General features: G+C 46.7%; 1 protein-coding gene across 1 annotated transcript in view; it reads left to right on the forward strand.

The window, feature by feature from the left end:
* LOC136624914 (heparan sulfate glucosamine 3-O-sulfotransferase 1-like) overlaps positions 1-20,483 on the forward strand; it is a 145,334-nt gene that overhangs the window by 122,940 nt on the left and 1,911 nt on the right. The window lies entirely within an intron of this gene.

Raw genomic sequence — 20,483 nt, forward strand, 5'->3', positions numbered from 1 at the left:
AGATTCTGAGGGCAGATCTGCACATTTGCTGGTCTGCAAGCGCAAGGCACATGTACGAGATTTGGATGGGTCCATGTATAATGTCTGTCTCAATGTCACACCTGCAGAGATGGGTGGGTTTAGGCAAGGAGCTCCGGGCAGTAGGGACCGTCTGACCCACCCAGTGGACGGGTTTGCATCCATTTGCATATAGCGTGGAAAATTTATAAAAACTTATTTCTGTAGGTATGTGGCTTTCAATAGGCATGACAAACTACATTTTGGTAACATATATGCCAGTATTCTACTGTTGTGGCCGATTTAATAGGCTGAAAGTTAATGGAAGGTTCTCAATAACTAATCTGTGGGCCAACAGAATATGAATTTGATCACCTCCTTTTCCCACATTCTTTTGATCACTCTAATAACCTTGCTTGTATTACGGCTGGCACCCATATTTAAATGTCTGCCCTACAATACTGTACCTTCTCATGGAAATGTCTGATTCCCACGGTACTAATATATTGTTGGAAACGCAATCCTGTTTCCAGAAATACGGATCGAATTCTAGTGTTGGGGAAAGGTGAATTTGCCCCAAGTCCCCTCCCAAGTAGAGTCTGGGGTTGCTGGGCTTTGTTGGACTGCAAAGAACACTAGCATAGCAAACAACAAGACCAGCAAAAAAAATAATACATAAGTCTTCAAAATGCATGGTAACATTTTGTAGGCTTCATCTCTTTTCTGTTTGTGCCCTTCCCTTTTGTACAGGTTTTCGCTCTGCTCATACTAGTATCCTGGCTATTGTTTCATAAGCAGGGTCATAAGCATAATGGGGGCAGAAGTTGCAGTTGCTCCCGGACACAGGAGCCTTATATGGGGAAGACAGACCTTGAATGAAACAGTATAGTTAGAGGAGATTTGGGGGTCCCTGTTGAGGTATTAGTGTATCTTGACGCCACCAGGAAGAACTGGTGGAGTCCAGCTTGACATGAGGGGTCATGCCCAAGGACCTGATTGGTTGCAGAGCTGTAGGGGCTGCAGGTCCTGGCAGCCCACTAAGCTGATGCTGCATGTAAAATGCAGGGAGCCGTGCACCTCCGTACGTTCCCGGCCCTCGCTGGAGGCGCGCATTTGCCCTGCTGAAGCCTCTCTCCCCGCCGGCCAACCACAAGAAGGCTCACTAAGGTGATGCTAAATTGGCCCTGCTGAAGCCCCCTCCCTGCCAGCCAGCCAGAAGAAGGAACCCCACTTTGTGTTACACTGCAGAGCGGGGTCGGCATGAGGAAGCCGACTGGCTCGTCAAAGGTTTTTGCCAGCGGCGCCGCTGAGGGCCAACACCTGTGCCTTTCCTTCCCCCCCCCCCTTGGCATCAGCGACAACACAGCGTCAGGGACCCATGCCGTTACAGACGCCGTCTTGCCACAGTAGCAGTACAGCAGCAGCCAGCAGTGGAGGCACACTGCATAATAATGAAAGCAGGCAGCCAAGAGTGGTGGGGAGTCAGCTTAAGCAATACAGCGGCTGCACACAATAGACGGAGGAGGACAGCTGGAAGAGGTGAGCGCCGGGTAACACACTGACCCATCCTCAGTCATTTACAACGGCCCTACCACATCCACTTTACCTCCCTGCAGGACCTTACTTTCTTGAGCCAGTCGGGAGCTGGGGGTGGGACAGGGGCGTTCCTCCTATCAAACCCCTAGCTTCCTGGTGGCGTCAAGATACACTAATACCCCCTGTTGAAGCTGTTTGGACACAATGTTAAATCTTCAAGTATATGCCTCCGTTTATAACGTATGATGAATCTAAATAGGGACTGACAGACTTATCATGAGGTCTGTCAATGCTGTGCTATTATTTACTGTCAAAAGTGAGGAAAACGCTAACTGCACTCTTTGATATAAACTCATAACCTATATGTGAATGAAGACTTTTAAAATAAAGATGTTGGGCTGGTGGTACCTTTCTGCCACTAATACCTCTAGACTCCAGCAGGCCAGAGGAGCTAGTAGCACAAAAAAGGAAGATGGTCGTAGTCATTAATGGTTGTGTAGCTTGCCGGCTATTGAAGCGTAATTTGTCTAGTTAAACGTTTTAAGAAAGACCTTTAAAATGAATACAAAGGGGACTCCTGTGTAGTTCGTATTGCTAAATGCTCTACAATAGATACATTGGTAAAAACAGCTGAAAAAAATATACTGTACAAATTTGTTCTTTTCTTCCTCGTGAGAGGAAACTTTTGCTTCCTTGTTGTGATCATGTGCCCTCATACCAACAACCACTCCATCTTGTCGGTCACCCTTTCTATTCACTTGTCAGGAAACCTTTTCATGACCTACTGAAATTGAAAATCTAACCTTCCTTAAGTAACAGATGAGGGATTCTACAAGCTGACATTTTCTATACGATTCTCTCTGCAGACCTGAAGCGCCGAAACCTCTCACCAAGCACTCCGTCTGCACCTGCAGTACTTGTAATGATCTGCAATCCAGCATCCGTTACACCATATAAAGCTGCCTTACTAATTAGTGCTGAGCTTGTTATTAGTACATAAAATCTTTCACCGCATCCTTGTGCCAGTCATGTGACGGCAAATTATCTGCAGTTTTTAGGATACTGAGATTCTAATGAGGTCTAAAAATACCATTTCTGTGGAATATCGTACCAAATATCTGATCCCATCTGGCTTCTCATCATTGGTCTGTTTTTTTCCCCCCTATATATCATACAATATTTGTGGTGCTTTTCTCCATCGGGAGTAGGTATTACATAAAAGGTGCTTTGTTGAATTTCCATCCCATTGGGCGCTCTACGACTCTTTGGCAGGGTAAAATAGAAGGGGTTATACAACCTTGTAAAGCTTATGACCTATCCTCAGTACAGGCCATCAACATCTGATTGGTGGAGCTCTGCCGCCCGGGATCCCCACTGATCAGCCATGGCCTCTTTAATGATTACATACAAGCAAAATCATGGTGGAACTCCAGAACTCTGTTATGTATAGCGGCCATTCTGAGGACTACAGACTTGTCCTATTCACTTCAATGGAAAAAGCTTGTAGTTCTCATAATGTTCTGTAGTGTGAGTGTGATCATGCTCTGCTATAAACATTGAAGAGGCCACAGCACTCATACAAGCACCACCTCGGCTTCAATCAGCTGGACAACATGGATCCCAAGAGGCAGGCCCCCTGTCCATCAGATAATGATGGCTTATCCGGAGGATAGGTCATCAATTTTACAAGGTTGGATAACCCTTTTGAAATAACACCCAGTACAATGACTAATATAACATTTCTACTGTCAGGCCATGTTTTTATCTATGATGGAGGCTCCATTCGGATCTTATGACTCATATCTGGCATACAATTTCTGATGAAATAGTGTAGCATTGCGTATTCTTACGTCTAGGAAAATGTCAGATGGCATGCCGAACCTGGATGTACCCCATTATAGTCAACGTGGTGAATACAGCACCACTTGTGTCTGGCATGTACTGAATCCGGTATCATTTTGTTTGACTCAGAAGAGCATGCTGAACAATGGAAATATACTATAAATGTAAAGGTCGAAGGGGCCTTTAGATGCTTACCAACCTTTAGAATGCCACATTTGGGATATTATATCTGTACTAGAGATGAGCGAACGCGTTCGTCCGAGCTTGATATTCGTGCGAATATTAGGGTGTTCGGGATGTTCGTTATTCGTAACGAACACCATGCGGTGTTCTGGTTACTTTCACTTCCTTCCCTGAGACGTTAGCGCGCTTTTCTGGCCAATTGAAAGACAGGGAAGGCATTACAACTTCCCCCTGTGACGTTCAAGCCCTATACCACCCCCCTGCTGTGAGTGGCTGGGGAGATCAGGTGTCACCCGAACATAAAAGTCGGCCCCTCCCGCGGTTCGCCTCAGATGCGGTGTGAGTTAGATGAGGGACAGTGCTGTTTGTACCGGAGCTGCTGTAGGGAAAGAATTGGTAGTTAGTGTAGGCTTCAAGACCCCCCAAAGGTCCTTATTAGGGCCACTGATAGCTGTGTGTTGGCTGCTGTTAGCAGTGGCAAATTTTTTTTTCTCAAAATCGCCTCTGCAGACCATTGCACCTGGCATTAGGGACAGAAGTGCTGCATAGGCAGGGAGAGTGTTAGGAGTGAGTGTAGCCTTCAAGAACCTGAACGGTCCTTTCTAGGGCCATATTTATCCGTGTGCAGTACTGTCCAGGCTGCTGTTAGCTGTGCTGCATTTTTTTTTGCTTCTCAAAATCGCCTCTGCAGACCATTGCACCCTCCATTGATACTGCAGGGAAAGAATTGTATAGGCAGGGCCACAACACAGTTATTATTCATAGAATATACGCAGTGCTGCCTTTTGGTGGAAAAAAACTGAAAACAAATCTATTTGTCCAGCCTCTGTCCGTCCTAAGGGCGGTGGACACGTGTGAGCTGCTTGAACAACATTGCTAAATCAGACGCACCCAGCTACGCTTTACTGCTGGCTTCGCCATTTGCTTTCCTTAATTGGGAAAAAAAATACCTGCTCTGCCAGAGTTATAATAACTCTGCTACCCTCACGTTCTGTGACACATAAGCAGGGACACAGCACAGTTATTAAACTTCTCATGTTCATTGAATATACGCAGTGCTGCCTTTTGGTGGAAAAAAACTGAAAACAAATCTATTTGTCCAGCCTCTGTCCGTCCTAAGGGCGGTGGACACGTGTGAGCTGCTTGAACAACATTGCTAAATCAGACGCACCCAGCTACGCTTTACTGCTGGCTTCGCCATTTGCTTTCCTTAATTGGGAAAAAAAATACCTGCTCTGCCAGAGTTATAATAACTCTGCTACCCTCACGTTCTGTGACACATAAGCAGGGACACAGCACAGTTATTAAACTTCTCATGTTCATTGAATATACGCAGTGCTGCCTTTTGGTGGAAAAAAACTGAAAACAAATCTATTTGTCCAGCCTCTGTCCGTCCTAAGGGCGGTGGACACGTGTGAGCTGCTTGAACAACATTGCTAAATCAGACGCACCCAGCTACGCTTTACTGCTGGCTTCGCCATTTGCTTTCCTTAATTGGGAAAAAAAATACCTGCTCTGCCAGAGTTATAATAACTCTGCTACCCTCACGTTCTGTGACACATTAGCAGGGACACAGCACAGTTATTAAACTTAGATTATTCATTCACTAGAGGCAGTGGGGCCTTTCGTTTTCCAAAAAGGGAAAAAATTATATTTGGCCTGCAGTCTTGCGCCAATTTATTTCCTGCCTGTGAAATCAAATCACTGGTAATACAGCATGCTGAGGGGTAGGGGTAGGCCTAGAGGACGTGGACGCGGCCGAGGACGCGGAGGGCCAAGTCAGGGTGTGGGCACAGGCCGAGCTCCTGATCCCGGTGTGTCGCAGCCGACTGCTGCGCGATTAGGAGAGAGGCACGTTTCTGGCGTCCCCACATTCATCGCCCAATTAATGGGTCCACGCGGGAGACGGTTATTAGAAAATGAGCAGTGTGAGCAGGTCCTGTCCTGGATGGCAGAAAGTGCTTCGAGCAACCTATCGTCAACACGCAGTTCTGCGCCGTCCACTGCTGCAAATCCGAATCCTCTGTCTGCTGCTCCTCCTTCCTCCCAGCCTCCTCACTCCACTACAATGACACCTGCTCAGGAGCGGGAACACTCCCAGGAACTGTTCTCGGGCCCCTGCTTAGATTGGGCAGCAGCGGTTCCTCTCCCACCAGAGGAGTTTATCGTCACTGATGCCCAACCATTCGAAAGTTCCCGGGGTCCGAGGGAAGAGGCTGGGGACTTCCGCCAACTGTCTCAACAACTTTCTGTGGGTGAGGAGGATGATGACGATCAGACACAGTTGTCTTGCAGTGAGGTAGTAGTAAGGGCAGTAAGTCCAAGGGAGCAGCGCACAGAGGATTCGGAGGAAGAGCAGCAGGACGATGAGGTGACTGACCCCACCTGGTGTGCAACGCTTACTCAGGAGGACAGGTCTTCAGAGGGGGAGTCAAGGGCATCAGCAGGGCAGGTTGCAAGAGGCAGTGCGGTGGCCAGGGCCAGGGGTAGAGGCAGGGCCAGACCGAATAATCCACCAAGTGTTTCCCAAAGCGCACCCTCGCGCCATGCCACCCTGCAGAGGCCGAGGTGCTCTAAGGTCTGGCAGTTTTTCACAGAGACGCCTGACGACCGACGAACAGTGGTGTGCAACCTTTGTTGCGCAAAGCTCAGCCGGGGAGCCAACACCAACAGCCTCACCACCACCACCATGCGCAGACATATGATGGCCAAGCACCCCACAAGGTGGGACGAAGGCCGTTCACCGCCTCCGGTTTGCACCCCTGCCTCTCCCCCTGTGCCCCAACCTGCCACTGAGATGCAACCCCCCTCTCAGGACACAGGCACTACCGCCTCATGGCCTGCACCCACACCCTCATCTCCGCTGTCCTCGGCCCCATCCAGCAGTGTAGTTCAGCGCACCGTTCAGCCGTCGCTTGCGCAAGTGTTCGAGCGCAAGTACGCCGCCACGCACCCGCACGCTCAAACGTTAACCGTCCGCATAGCAAAATTCATCAGCCTTGAGATGCTGCCGTATAGGGTTGTGGAAACTGAGTCCTTCAAAAGTATCATGGAGGCGGCGGCCCCGCGCTACTCAGTTCCCAGTCGCCACTACTTTTCCCGATGTGCCGTCCCAGCCCTGCACGACCACGTCTCCCGCAACATTGTGCGCGCCCTCACCAACGCGGTTACTGCCACGGTCCACTTAACTACGGACACGTGGACAAGCACAGGCGGGCAGGGCCACTACATCTCCCTGACGGCACATTGGGTGAATTTAGTGGAGGCTGGGACAGAGTCAGAGCCTGGGACCGCTCACGTCCTACCCACCCCCAGAATTGCGGGCCCCAGCTCGGTGGTGGTATCTGCGGAGGTGTATGCTTCCTCCACTAAAGCACCCTCCTCCTCCTCCTCCTCCTCCTCTGTCTCGCAATCAAGATGTGTTAGCAGCAGCATGTCGCCAGCAGTCGGTGTCGCGCGGTGTGGCAGCACAGCGGTGGGCAAGCGTCAGCAGGCCGTGCTGAAACTACTCAGCTTAGGCGATAAGAGGCACACGGCCCACGAACTGCTGCAGGGTCTGACACAGCAGACCGACCGCTGGCTTGCGCCGCTGAGCCTCCAACCGGGCATGGTCGTGTGTGACAACGGGCGTAACCTGGTGGCGGCTCTGCAGCTTGGCAGCCTCACGCACGTGCCATGCCTGGCCCACGTCTTTAATTTGGTGGTTCAGCGCTTTCTGAAAAGCTACCCACGCTTGTCAGACCTGCTCGGAAAGGCGCGCCGGCTCTGCGCACATTTCCGCAAGTCCCACACGGACGCTGCCACCCTGCGCACCCTGCAACATCACTTTAAGCTGCCAGTGCACCGACTGCTGTGCGACGTGCCCACACGGTGGAACTCTACGCTCCACATGTTGGCCAGGCTCTATGAACAACGTAGAGCTATAGTCGAATACCAACTCCAACATGGGCGGCGCAGTGGGAGTCAGCCTCCTCAATTCCTTTCAGAAGAGTGGGCCTGGTTGGCAGACATCTGCCATGTCCTTGGTAATTTTGAGGAGTCTACCCAGGTGGTGAGCGGCGATGCTACAATCATTAGCGTCACCATTCCTCTGCTATGCATCTTGAGAAATTCCCTGCAAACCATAAAGGCAGCTGCTTTGCGCTCGGAAACGGGGGCGGGGGAAGACAGTATGCCGCTGGATAGTCAGGGCACCCTCCTGTCTATTTCTCAGCGCATACAGGAGGAGGAGGAGGAGCATGAGGAGGATGAGGAGGAGGGGGAAGAGACAGCTTGGGCCGCTGCTGACGGTACACCGGCTGATTGCCTGTCATCCTTTCAGCGTGTATGGCCTGAGGAGGAGGAGGAGGAGGATCCTGAAAGTGATCTTCCTAGTGAGGACAGCCATGTGTTGCGTACTGGTACCCTGGCACACATGGCTGACTTCATGTTAGGATGCCTTTCTCGTGACCCTCGCGTTGCACGCATTCTGGCCACGACGGATTACTGGGTGTACACACTGCTCGATCCACGGTATAAGGAGAACCTGCCCACTCTGATTCCCGAAGAGGAAAGGGGTTCGAGAGTGTTGCTATACCACAGGACCCTTGCGGACAAGCTGATGGTCAAATTCCCAGCCGACAGCGCTAGTGGCAGAAGGCGCAGTACCGAGGGCAAGGTAGCAGGGGATGTGCGTAGATCGAGCAGCATGTACATCCCAGGCAGTGCAACAGTCTTTAAGGGCCTGGCCAGCTTTATGGCTCCCCACCAAGACTGTGTCACCGCTCCCCAGTCACGGCTGAGTCGGCGGGAGCACTGTAAAAGGATGGTGAGGGAGTACGTAGCGGATCGCACGACCATCCTTGGTGACGCCTCTGCCCCCTACAACTACTGGGTGTCGAAGCTGGACATGTGGCCTGAACTAGCGCTGTATGCCCTGGAGGTGCTTGCTTGTCCTGCGGCTAGCGTCTTGTCGGAGAGGGTGTTTAGTGCGGCTGGGGGAATCATCACAGATAAGCGTAGCCGCTTGTCAACCGACAGTGCCGACAGGCTAACACTCATCAAGATGAACAAAGGCTGGATTTCCCCAGACTTCTGTTCTCCACCAGCGGACAGCAGCGATACGTAAGCAATACGTAGGCTGCACCCGCGGATGGAAGCTACGTTCTCTCTCACCATCCAAAACGGGGACATTTCTGCTTCATCAATCTGTGTCTAATATTCCTCCTCCTCCTCCTCCTGCTCCTCCTCCTGAAACCTCACGTAATCACGCTGAACGGGCAATTTTTCTTAGGGCCACAAGGCTCACTCAAATAATTTTTCTGAACAATTTTTATAAGTTTCAATGCGCTTAAAAGCATTGGAACTTTAACTTGAACCAATTTTTCGTTACACTGGGCTGCCTCCAGGCCTAGTTACCACTTAAGCCACATTAACCAAAGCGATTAATGGGTTTCACCTGCCCTCTTGGCTGGCCATGGCCAATTTTTGGGATGTACATTAGTACTGTTGATACAGCAATTTTTGTGGGCCCTCGCCTACAGTGTAATCAAATTAATTTTTAGCCCACCTGCATTACAGCTGACGTTACCTCAGCTGTGTTGGGCAATGCAATGGGATATTTTTATGTACCGCCGGTGGGTTCCAGGGAGCCACCCATGCTGTAGGTGCACACTGAGTTTTTAATACATCTGTACACTTCTAAAGAACCCGTCTGACTGGGCCATGCAGTGTGGGCCGAAGCCCACCTGTATTACGCACGACATTACTACCTCAGCTGTGTTGGGCAATGCAATGGGATATTTCTATGTAACGCCGGTGGCTTCCTGGCACCCACCCATGCTGTAGGTGCACACGGACTTTTTACTACATCTGTACACTTATAAAGAACCCCAGTCAGACTGGGGCATGCAGTGTGGGCCGAAGCCCACCTGCATTAAGCACGACATTACTACCTCAGCTGTGTTGGGCAATGCAATGGGATATTTCTGTGTACCGCCGGTGGGTTCCAGGGAGCCACCCATGCTGTGGGTCGACAGGGACTTCACAATAGGGAGTTGTACCTGCCTGTGTCTATGAATTAAAAAGCCCGGTCTGACTGGGGCATGCAGACAGAATGAATAGTGTGTGGCACATAGGTTCCCCATTGCTATGCCCACGTGTGCAGCTCCTGATGGCGGTGGCACAGGATTCTATTTCTCATTGCTTCTGTACAGCATTGTGGGCTATCGCTCCGCCACTTTTAAAGAGGGTCGCTGCCTAGCCGTGCCAACCTCTGCAGTGTGTGCCTGCGGTCCCTCGTCATGGCAGACGCAATTCTAAATAGACATGAGCGTGGTGTGGCATGAGGGCAGCTGAAGGCTGCCCAGGGACACTTTGGTGTGCGCTGTGGGGGGGGAGGGGGGCGGTTGGGCAGCATGTAACCCAGGAGAAGTGTCAGTGGAGTGTCATGCAGGCAGTGATTGTGCTTTGTTGGAGGTAGTGTGGTGCTTAGCAAAGGTATGCCATGCTAATGAGGGCTTTTCAGAAGTAAAAGTTGTTGGGAGGGGGGGGGGCCCACTCTTGCCGGTATTGTGGCTTAATAGTGGGACCTGTGAACTTGAGATGCAGCCCAACACGTAGCCCCTCGCCTGCCCTATCCGTTTCTGTGTCATTCCCATCACTTTCTTGAATTGCCCAGATTTTCACACATGAAAACCTTAGCGAGCATCGGCGAAATACAAAAATGTTCTGGTCGCCCATTGACTTCAATGGGGTTCGTTGTTCGAAACGAACCCTCGAGCATCACGGGAAGTTCGTTCCGAATAACGAACACCCGAACATTTTGGTGTTCGCTCATCTCTAATCTGTACCCCAGGAATGACCCGAAACAAACTCTACCTCTTTTCTATCTCTGTAACAGCATACTTGCCAATCTTGATGGGACAATCCATTTTACAGGGCAATGATCATTGTCTGATATAGTATGGCCCCTCCATAAAGCCCACTATTGCTGAGGCACTCTTGCTAAGAAGCTATTCTAAACTACTTTGGGTGCCATGTTACAGCTATGTAGAACTTGTATGGAGTTGTAAGGGGGTTAAACCTCTTTGATATGCCTTTCTGTACATGGGTGTACATGCATGGTAAAGACCTTTTATTGTATACCTACAGGATGGGTGATCTGTTTGGTGGGAATCAACACTCAGACCAAGAGGTGTAACTTGAAGCTCCTGGGCCCCAATGTACAACCTGTAACAGGGCCCCCAACTATAATGCTTTATTCATAGTACTGGGCTCCCTATATGGAGGAGAGAGGCCTTATGGGCCCCCCAAGGCTCCTGGGCCCGGGTGCAACTGCATCCCCTGCATCCTCTATAGTTACGCCCCTGCTCAGACCCCCATGAATCCTGAGAATAGGAGACCCTTGTTTCCCCTCATCTTCACTAGACGCTCCTACACAGTATGGGGGGGGGGGGGGGGATTAAACAGAGTGATGGTCGCAAATGTGTGGTGCCCCTCTATTCATCTGCAATGGAACTGCTGAAGATAGCTGAGCACTTGTACTCGACTATTTAGGCCATCCCCATTGATATGAATGAAACAGCACTGTGCATGCGTGACGGGTTCTTCAATCAATCTGACATCACTGTGGGGGCTGCAGCAAGCTTGCACTGAGGACAGGGACATGGGACCCCTATTCTTGGGATCGATAGGGGTCTCAGCAGTTAGACCCCCACCAATCAAACTTTGAATACCTCTTCTCTATATGGATCATACAAATTGTTTTCTGAACAACCCCTTTAACCCTTTCCAATCCACTGTCTGACATCTTCCTACATTCTGATTGAAGGTTGTACAGCTCCAATGTCAAAAGATGTCCGACAGGGTATTCTTACCGTCTATTGCCAGCCACTCCGCTGTCAGAGCCTCTCTGGTGCACACACACTGGCTTTAGCCAGCAGATGGCATCGTTGTATAACAGCAAAAAAAGAAAGCCTTTTACGAAACCCTGAATCCAAAATTGGATTGGGAAAGGTTAAGTAAGGTGGTGGCAACTTGTGTTTCAGTAATGTCCGTAGTTAATTACAGCCAATATTCTCATTCATCATAAAGTCCAAATAAACCTCAATAGTAATTAAATTAGTCAAAGGTTTTAATGATTTAGTAAATGTTATATACTTTTGGCTTCCATGACTGATTAGACATCTGAGCATAAGGTTTCCAGTGCCCTGAGGAAGTGACTATTGCTAGTACCCTGCATTTCCTAAATGCTTTGAGTGCGGAAAAGGGTTCTGGCTGAGATGAATGCAAACAAAGTTAATTCTGGCTCGGCAGATGAATGTACCATGTTTTTCCTTTAAATATTAATAAATCCTGAGTTATAAATAGTTGATGCACTTGATTATGAATGCAAATGTCAGTTGTAGATTTTATCTATGCAAAATAGCTCATATTTACATGCAAATAAGTGATGAAGAGATACAAACATTTGGAAAGTTAATCAGCTTTTATATTTATAGATTTACATTCATTCAGTTTACATTGTGGTTTAAGAATTGTTGACATAGTTCCTGCGAAGATGTTGGTTTATATTTTTAGGACTACATTTTTAAAGATGAGTTCCCGTGTAGCGCCAACTGTGCCAACATGGGGTTTTACTGCCAATCGGTACAGTTTTAACATTGATTTTCATAAGGTTGGATGATTTTAGGTGTTACACCACTACAATGGTAACTCTGCAAGAATTATGGGTCAGCATGGTGGCACAGTAGTGTTGGCACTATCGGCTTGTTAGAACTTGTATCGTTGGTTTGAATCCAACCAAGAGAAACGTCTGCATGAAGACTGTTGCTGTGTTTGCGATGGTTCTTCCTCCTCCACAATTCAAAAATATACTGACTTGTCTCCCAGGCCATTGGCCTTGGGATGGCTTTACAAGGGCATATTTGCGCACGCAATACGCAGAGAATAGAACCCATTGATTTCCATATTTTGCACTCATTTTGGACATGCAAAACAAAAAATACAGCATGCCCTATTTTTTTGTGTATTTCCGCACCAAAGGCCTCCATAGAAGTCAACGAGGAGTGCCCCAATTCCCAAATAATATGCAAGATGCATGAAACGCTACGTAATTCAGCTGGAACAGGAACACATTTGGAACTCAGATGCAACAATTAGTCTTAATGTGCACAAATGAACATGCCTTGCGGGCAGAAAAAGTACCAAACAATACGCTGATATGCGCGCAAAAAAAGCCTTGTTCAGTGTGCATAAAAAGTTGCGCTGAGGCATGTGTAACTGCATATATGCTCTTGTGAACCCGGCCTTAGTTTGTGCTTTGAGTTGGTAAGTTAGACTGTAAGCCCAATTGGGTTCAGCGATTCGTGTGAATGATTATCTCTGTACAGTAGAACAGAAAAGGCTGGAACTGCATAAGTGAATGAAGAAATCTCCAGTCCTTATGGCCTCCCAGCAGATCTGGTTTATTGTACACTTTTTGTATTCTGTACTATCACTGCATTGGGAAGAGTTGGCACGTGATCTCTTGTGATCAGTAATGCATTACTGTGTGATGGCCACGTTAGTTTGCTCTCAGATAATGTGCTAACCTCTCCTCTCTGCAGCAGAAGGCAACATTTGGCAGTCATGGGTAACAATAGGGACTTAAGTAATATGGTCATGGACAGATTGGGGTCAGTATTTTGGAAACAGCCGCGCTTGATGGCTGTTACCGAGCCATAGTATCAAGAATGTACCAAGACTGGTTGAACCATGGAAAGCCACTCGACAAGCAGAAAACTGTGTTGTATGTGGTTAATTTGGGAGTAGATTAAAGTAAAAGTAGTGGGCTGTGTGCAGCCGGGCCCTACTGACTTTTTGAAAAAGTTGCAGGACATGGCATACAAGCCCCAAAAGCCACGATAACTCTTGGATGCCAGAATTCTGTTATCCAGAGGTCTTTATATAGGCCCCAGTATCTCTACAAGTTCACTAACAAAATACACCCGCCATAGAGAAATCAAATATCCATTTCCCTTTGACCTGTCTTGGCATCCACTTTTCTACCTTCTTCCTGTTTTGTATTTGCTTTCTTTTTGACATTGTGATCCCTGTTTTCTTGTTGCTTTCCCTTTTAAAGCTAACTTCACACGGGCAATATGATACTGGGCCGTGAATCACAGCTCGATATCTTGCTTGCCAACATTTGTGTCAAAAATGTCTTGCATCACTTTGGGGAGGTTTCAATGGAAGACTTTGCATCGTACTTGCATGCACCTAGTACGTGGTGCAAGGCTGCCAACAGCCCTGTTGAAAACAATGGGGATGAGATACAATGACACGCCCAAAGATGGGACATCCCGCAATTTGCTTCTTGCACCGTGGAAACGTTTATGAGGCCATTCAAAAGAATGGGGTCCATATTTGTGAGTCTTGCAAAGGCACATCATGCACAATTTTCTCGCCCACTGACCTAATGCTTTATGCCTGTTAACAATGCTATGGTAGTTCAGTACTGCAACATGTAGTAATCGATAAAGGATTCAGCTTTCCCCTTTTTGTTCATGCATCTCTATCCATCAGCTCCATAGGTGACCTACAAATTTTTGATTTCTCAATACCCATTCTATGGGGCATATGTCCATGCTACAAAATGTTTCCTGGGTAGGAAACTTAACAAAGACTCCATAACCTTTAGTATCTTTCAGGCTGGTGGTGTTCTGGAAGATTACAAAGTTGCCGATGTCTATGTTGACTTGTCAGTCTGCTGTCACACATTCCATATCTCTAGAAGAAATTGCACATTGCACACTAGTTTTGAAAACTGCACCTATTAACATCATTCCAAAAAAAAATCCCCTGGAAATGTACTAGACACATTTTGCATAGGAGATGTATGGACGTGTGGGCTGTAAGTGTTTGTCACCAAGCTGCTTGCATGGGACCTGTCAGCTAGAATTTAGCAGAATAAAAGCTGTCCGCCTATTCCTCCCTAGTTGTCAAGGGCACTCGGTATATAGTGCCCTGATGAGAAATGAGGTCAGGAGGTGTCACCTATTTTTGAATGGAACATTCAAAGCGATCTGGAATGTTACAGCCCGAGTACTTAACAGCACTTCAGCATGTCTGCAAGAGGCTAAAATATTATTACATGGCACATTCTTGCTGGCTGTTGTCTACACAGTTCTTTGCTTTGGCATTCGAGACTCTCGGGTCATTGTCCAAAAATACTAAAGGTTTAGCTAAATCGTTACTTTAAATCACTAGTTAGTTCAACCCTGTTGCAGCACACACAAAGTTCTAGAAAGACCTTTTATAGAGAGATTGCAGAAACGAAAATAAAATGCACATCTTGAATAGACTTTCAAAAACTTACAAATTGGATTGGAAAGGGTTAATGCAAATGTATTCCGGTTTTCCTAGAGGGCTTACTCTTTTTCTTCCGTTATAAAACGGCGCTATATGCTGGCTAAAGCCAGTACTGCATGAGGTGACACGTTGGATAGGCTCCGACAGCAGAGAGGCTGGCAATATACAGTAAGAGAACCCCAACGGATGTCTTCCAACATCAGAGCTGTACAGCCTTAAATCATAATGTCTTCAGAGGTCAGACAGTGGATTAGAAAGGGTTAATGTAAAATCTTGCTCAATTTTTGTGTTTTTAGATTAATTGATAAAATAGATCTGGATTGGGGTAATCATCTGATGGATACTAGCAACTTCCATGGGACTCAAACTGATGCTAGCGTTATATATTGATGTACTTTATGGGGCAGCAGTTCCATAAAGACCAGAATGATACTCCACAGGAAGAGAGGATTCCTTTCATTGCAACTTTTTCATTATTGAAGCCTTTACAAGAGGTCAGCAGTGTAGACTGAAGATAAGCAACATAGACAAATCAATATGTGCTCCTGTTGTACAAGGTTTTGCTAAGCATGATCGAAATACCTGGTGTCTGATTATGCCTCACCATTTTAATGACCCTTGGGTCAATCGCCCATTCATTTGCATGCCAACAATGAACAATTACTCTGGCAAGGGGTGTCCTGCACAACGACTGGGGTCCCCTTAACATCATATATATTATACTAGTTATTAGTATTATTTATAGTAAGGGTTTCTGGTGGTTGCACCACTTATAATATAGTGAATGACATCACATGTAACTCACTGGAGGACCTGTGTTGACTGTTGAGTTGGTCAAAATATTGAAGGACTTGTGGTGATGTCACCGTCATGTGATCAGGGGTAGAGTATGTAACTCACAGACGGACAAGTGGTCATTACTACTTTGACAGGTTCTTGTTTGATATGCTTCATTTGACTTGGCCATCAATTGGTCAACCATTTTACTTGCATAGCACTGGGATATGAGGATATGCACTTTCAGACAAAATGCAATGGTCTACAAAATAAGAGTATATTCACACATAGTGGAAATGGTGCAGATATTCCACAACAGAAAATCCACAACAAAATTGCGACAAAAAGTCAAAATCTGTAGATTTTGAAGCGTTTGATGTGGATCCTCATTAGATTTCACCCCTTCAGTTGAAAGAGTGAAATCTGCTGTGCATCCACAGCAAAAACCATGTCAAAATCTGTACCAATGACATGGATTTTGACCTTTTTTTTTTCTTAGAGTGGGGAGGGCTGGCTGGCACAGACTTACGCAGCGGAAAATTTGTCCCCATTTCCACTGAGTGAATGTACCCTTAGGGTGCTTTTAAACAGGCTAACAATCGTCTGAGTAATCGCTCAAAAGGCCAATTACAGACGACCATCGCACCACGTAAAAGTGGGACCCGAGTGCTGCAATTTAAATACACTGCTTTATTCTTGTAATGATCCCCAGTTATAATATGCATTGCATTTAAGGCCTACATTCATTGGTTTCCTATGATGTGTTCACATGTCCGTCTTTTACAGGTGCAAAATCTTTGCACCTGCAAAATATAGGACCGGCATGCAGCGTCAAGGTCCGTGCTGCGTGTAAAATATCCCTGCGGGAGTCCCCTCATCACTGAACACAGTGACTGCACTGTCACAGTGTTCAGTGACAAGGGGACTCCCCGCAGGGATGAAGGAATCCTCTGCCACAGCTTTGGCAGAGGATCGCGATATTCTCCCATTGCTTTCAATGTAGCTGGTGCTGCAGCTGGCCCCATTGGAAGCAATGGGCTGCAGGCAACCCCCGCAGTGATTTTCAGGGAAGGGCTTGAAATATACGTGAGTAGGGCCAATTAGCTGTCAAAGTTTAAATACAAAAACAGAACAAGCAAAAAGTTTTAGAAACAAATCTTCAGGTTTAGAGAATAAGAGTGACAATGTAGTGCAGCGCGGTGCAGCGTATGTGCTGAATCTTTGTTTCTGCATCTCAAATAGCTGTTGTCTCAAAGTTCATCGTTTTGATTGACAGACAGCGAAGTTGAGGAAAATTTTATGTGAAGTAAAAAATAGATAGTTTCCGTCTTGAAAGTAAGAGGCTTTGACAAGTGATGGCTGACTCAGTCTGAATAAAACCAAGCCAGTAGTATCCACTTTTTCAAAGTCCAAAGAAGAAATTGAACCCTTCCGCTGCTGAAGTAGAGGTTTTTAGCCAAAATTTATGTAATAAGGAATATTGTACACATAGGGGGTAACTTGCAATAGAAAATAAAAATGTGTAATGGAATACCCACCCATGATAAGCTTAGTGGTCTTACAAGGGATATAGACTAGAGATGAGCGAGTACCCAAATGCTTGAGTCTGCGTTATTCGAGTCGAGCTTTTCGTAAAATTCGAGAGCTCTACCCGAGTAACGAACCCCATTGATTACAATGGGAGACTAGAGCAATTTTGTATGTGGGACGTCATTTCCCGAGCTTTTTTTTTTTTCCTAGGTTCGTCTCTTTCCCCCTCTCCCTCCTGCCAGACAAAAAAATTGCTAATCGCGCACGCTGCATCGCGGCAGGGAGGGGCCAAAACAGGCACGTCTCAGTGGGGAGGAGCCAAAAACTGGGGCGGGGTCTAACACTACTTGATGCTCGTTCGAGTAATAAGCACCATCGAGTACGCTAATACTCGAACGAGCATCAAGCTCGGCAGAGTATGTTCGCTCAACTCTAATATAGACTTTTTGGGGCCCCAATAGTGATGCCCCTTGTGTCTATGTTAAACATTTGTTCTACTATGTATTATCCACATTCAGCTTTCGGCTGGAAAACTCTTGACATGTACGTACTTCTTTTTTTTTTTTTTTTTTTATAAGCAATCTAATTGCCAGCTGCTCATTAACACATCAAGTCTTACCAAAATTATAGTAATCAATAACATTTTTGGAGTGGAGAAATGTCTTATTTTAGACTTTAACAGTTGGCCATCAATCACCTTCTACAAAATAATTAGAAGACGGCCAATAGTCTCATTTAGGTAATTAACTTTTGTCTGGCTGTGACACCCATTTGAAATTGTACAGGGTGGTCAGCAATCCTCTGAAGCCATGAAAAACAATCTCATTTTGCAAGAGCTAAATTTTAGCTTGAAGTTGAGATACATTTTTTTTTAAGTCGAAAAGTCCTACTGGGTTTTCTTAAAGTGACAATGAATTATATTGAAAATGAATGCCTGAAGCTTTGGAGAATGGTTTAAGGATCAGTTTACACCAAATGATGATTGTTAAGCGAATGATGTCAGAATTCGCCTATTTTACACAGGCAGATACATTGTTGGCTTGTCCAAACGAGAAATAATTCAGTCAATCATTCATTCACTGTGTAAGTGAATGAGAACAAATGAATGATCGCTATTTAGACTGAACGAAAAGTGAACAATTCTCGTTCTTCTGGTCGTTGGTGTGCCTTTAGGCTGAGCAATTATCATTTGCTTTCACTCGTTGGAATGGGTTTTGGTTTTTTTTGCACGATAATTGTTCTATCTAAGGCTGCATTCCTATGAACGTATATCTGCTTGGTTTTCACGCCGAGCCGATATACGTTGTCCTCGTGTGCGGGGGGGGGGGGGGGGAATGGAAGAGCCAGAAGCAGGAACTGAGCTCCCGCCCCCCCTCTGCCTCCTCTCCGCCCCTCTGCAGTATTTGCAATGGAGAGGCGGGGGCGGGGCTAATTCTCAGAACTTAGCCCCGCCCCGTCCCGCCTCCTCTCATTGCAAATAGTGCAGAGGGGGTGGAGAGGAGGCAGAGGGGGAGGTGGGCGCTCAGTTCCTGCTCCTGGCTCTTCCATCCTCCACCCCCTGCACATGAGAATGACGTATATCAGCTCAGCATGAAAACCGAGCCGATATAGGTTCGTGGGAATGCAGCCTTAGGGACATTTTAGACTGAACGACTGTCAGACAAACAATGCCCGACACTCGTCCCCGCACATACTAGCTCTCGGTCTGCTGCACGGGAGCTAGTATCGTTAGCTCTCAGCGGGTAGGCTGCCGGAGATTTCTCTCCTCTCGCTCCCCTGCCCCTCTCCATTGACATAACACAGCGGCTGTTCATTATTGAACGGCCACTATTTACACTGAACGATGAGTGATCAGTTCATCGTCCATCATTTATGCTGCATAAACGATAGACTATGAGCTGATCACTGATTGTTCGATGTAAATAGCGGCCATTCACTACTGAACGGCCTCAGTGGCCATCAATGGAGACGGGTGGGGGAGCGCGAGGAGAAAAATCTCCTGCAGCCTCCCCGGCCCCCTGCTGGCTGCTCTGTGAGTGAGCCAGCACTACTAGCCCCCATGCTGGAGCATGGGAGTGAGGACACACGGGGATGAGCGTCGGGCATCGTTTGCCTGACATTTGTCCAGTGTAAACCCACCCTAAGAGGGCCTTAATGTTGAAAACAGCAGAGAAATCCGCACATTTCCCATACAAGATAATGTGATAATTGCTTTAAACTCTTTATTCTAATACAACCTAATAAGTAGAAATTAAATTTTGCTTTTATTTCTTTTTGGAAGGGTCCTCTGACAATAAGCTGATCACAGGATGCCCTGTTGATGGGACTCCTAAAATTACTTGCACTATGTGGAGTCTGACAGAAAGCATTCAAAGAGACTCTGTTCTCCTGACATGTCCATTTTAGGAAATATTTGTATTTGATATAGTGACAATTCCGGAGAATCTTTTCTTATATCTTGGTGTTGTGCAGTTCCTCTGTTCATACTGGAAATGTATGAATACATTGATAACTAGAGTCTTCTTGTCAAATGGATGTGTCCCACTCCCTACACAGCTGGCATTGTGTACACTGATTGGATGGTGCAGACTCTGTATGGAAACCCCCAAACTGTTAACTAGTTATGCATGAACTTTTTGCCAAAGTTTAGTAAATCGGTCGAACCAAGTTTTTCAAATGTTCCGCCTGCTCCACATTGGTTCAAACTGGACTGGAATTTCACTAAAAACTGTGTATAACACCGTATAAGAGCTATAATAGCCCTGTATAACACTTCCATGGCTCTTAGTTTTATACACCAGTTCAGGACTTGTATTAAGCCAACTGAACCAGAAGAACCCTGTTTCATGTAGACCATTTCTAAAAGTTTGGTTCGACAAAAGCCACAACTGAGCTTTTAGGAAAGTTCTACCCAAAATAGTTCTGCAGGTTCGGTTCACTTAACACTAGTGGTAAGACCTAGGTGTCAACTTTATTCATATATTTCTAGAAGGAGTAACTGAGCAACAGCACAACAAAGTTCTAGGAATGGACACAGGTGAAATCTAGTATTGAATGTGGTATCCTAAGACCTTATCCGTTATCTTGTGGATAGACCAGTTTGTGTCTGATTGTGGAAGTCCTACTGCTGGTTCCCTTTAGACGGAAGACTCTGTGTAGCCACTCTCTCTTAGTTAGAAGATCAGGTTCCTGAATGGGTCGCTCTAACTCAGAATTCCCCACTAACTTATTTATCAATGGGTTTTCTAAAATCAGACAGCCACTTTAAAGATTAGAAATAGCTAAGT

Source organism: Eleutherodactylus coqui, chromosome 4, assembly GCF_035609145.1.
Source record: "Eleutherodactylus coqui strain aEleCoq1 chromosome 4, aEleCoq1.hap1, whole genome shotgun sequence".
Taxonomy (NCBI): domain Eukaryota; kingdom Metazoa; phylum Chordata; class Amphibia; order Anura; family Eleutherodactylidae; genus Eleutherodactylus; species Eleutherodactylus coqui.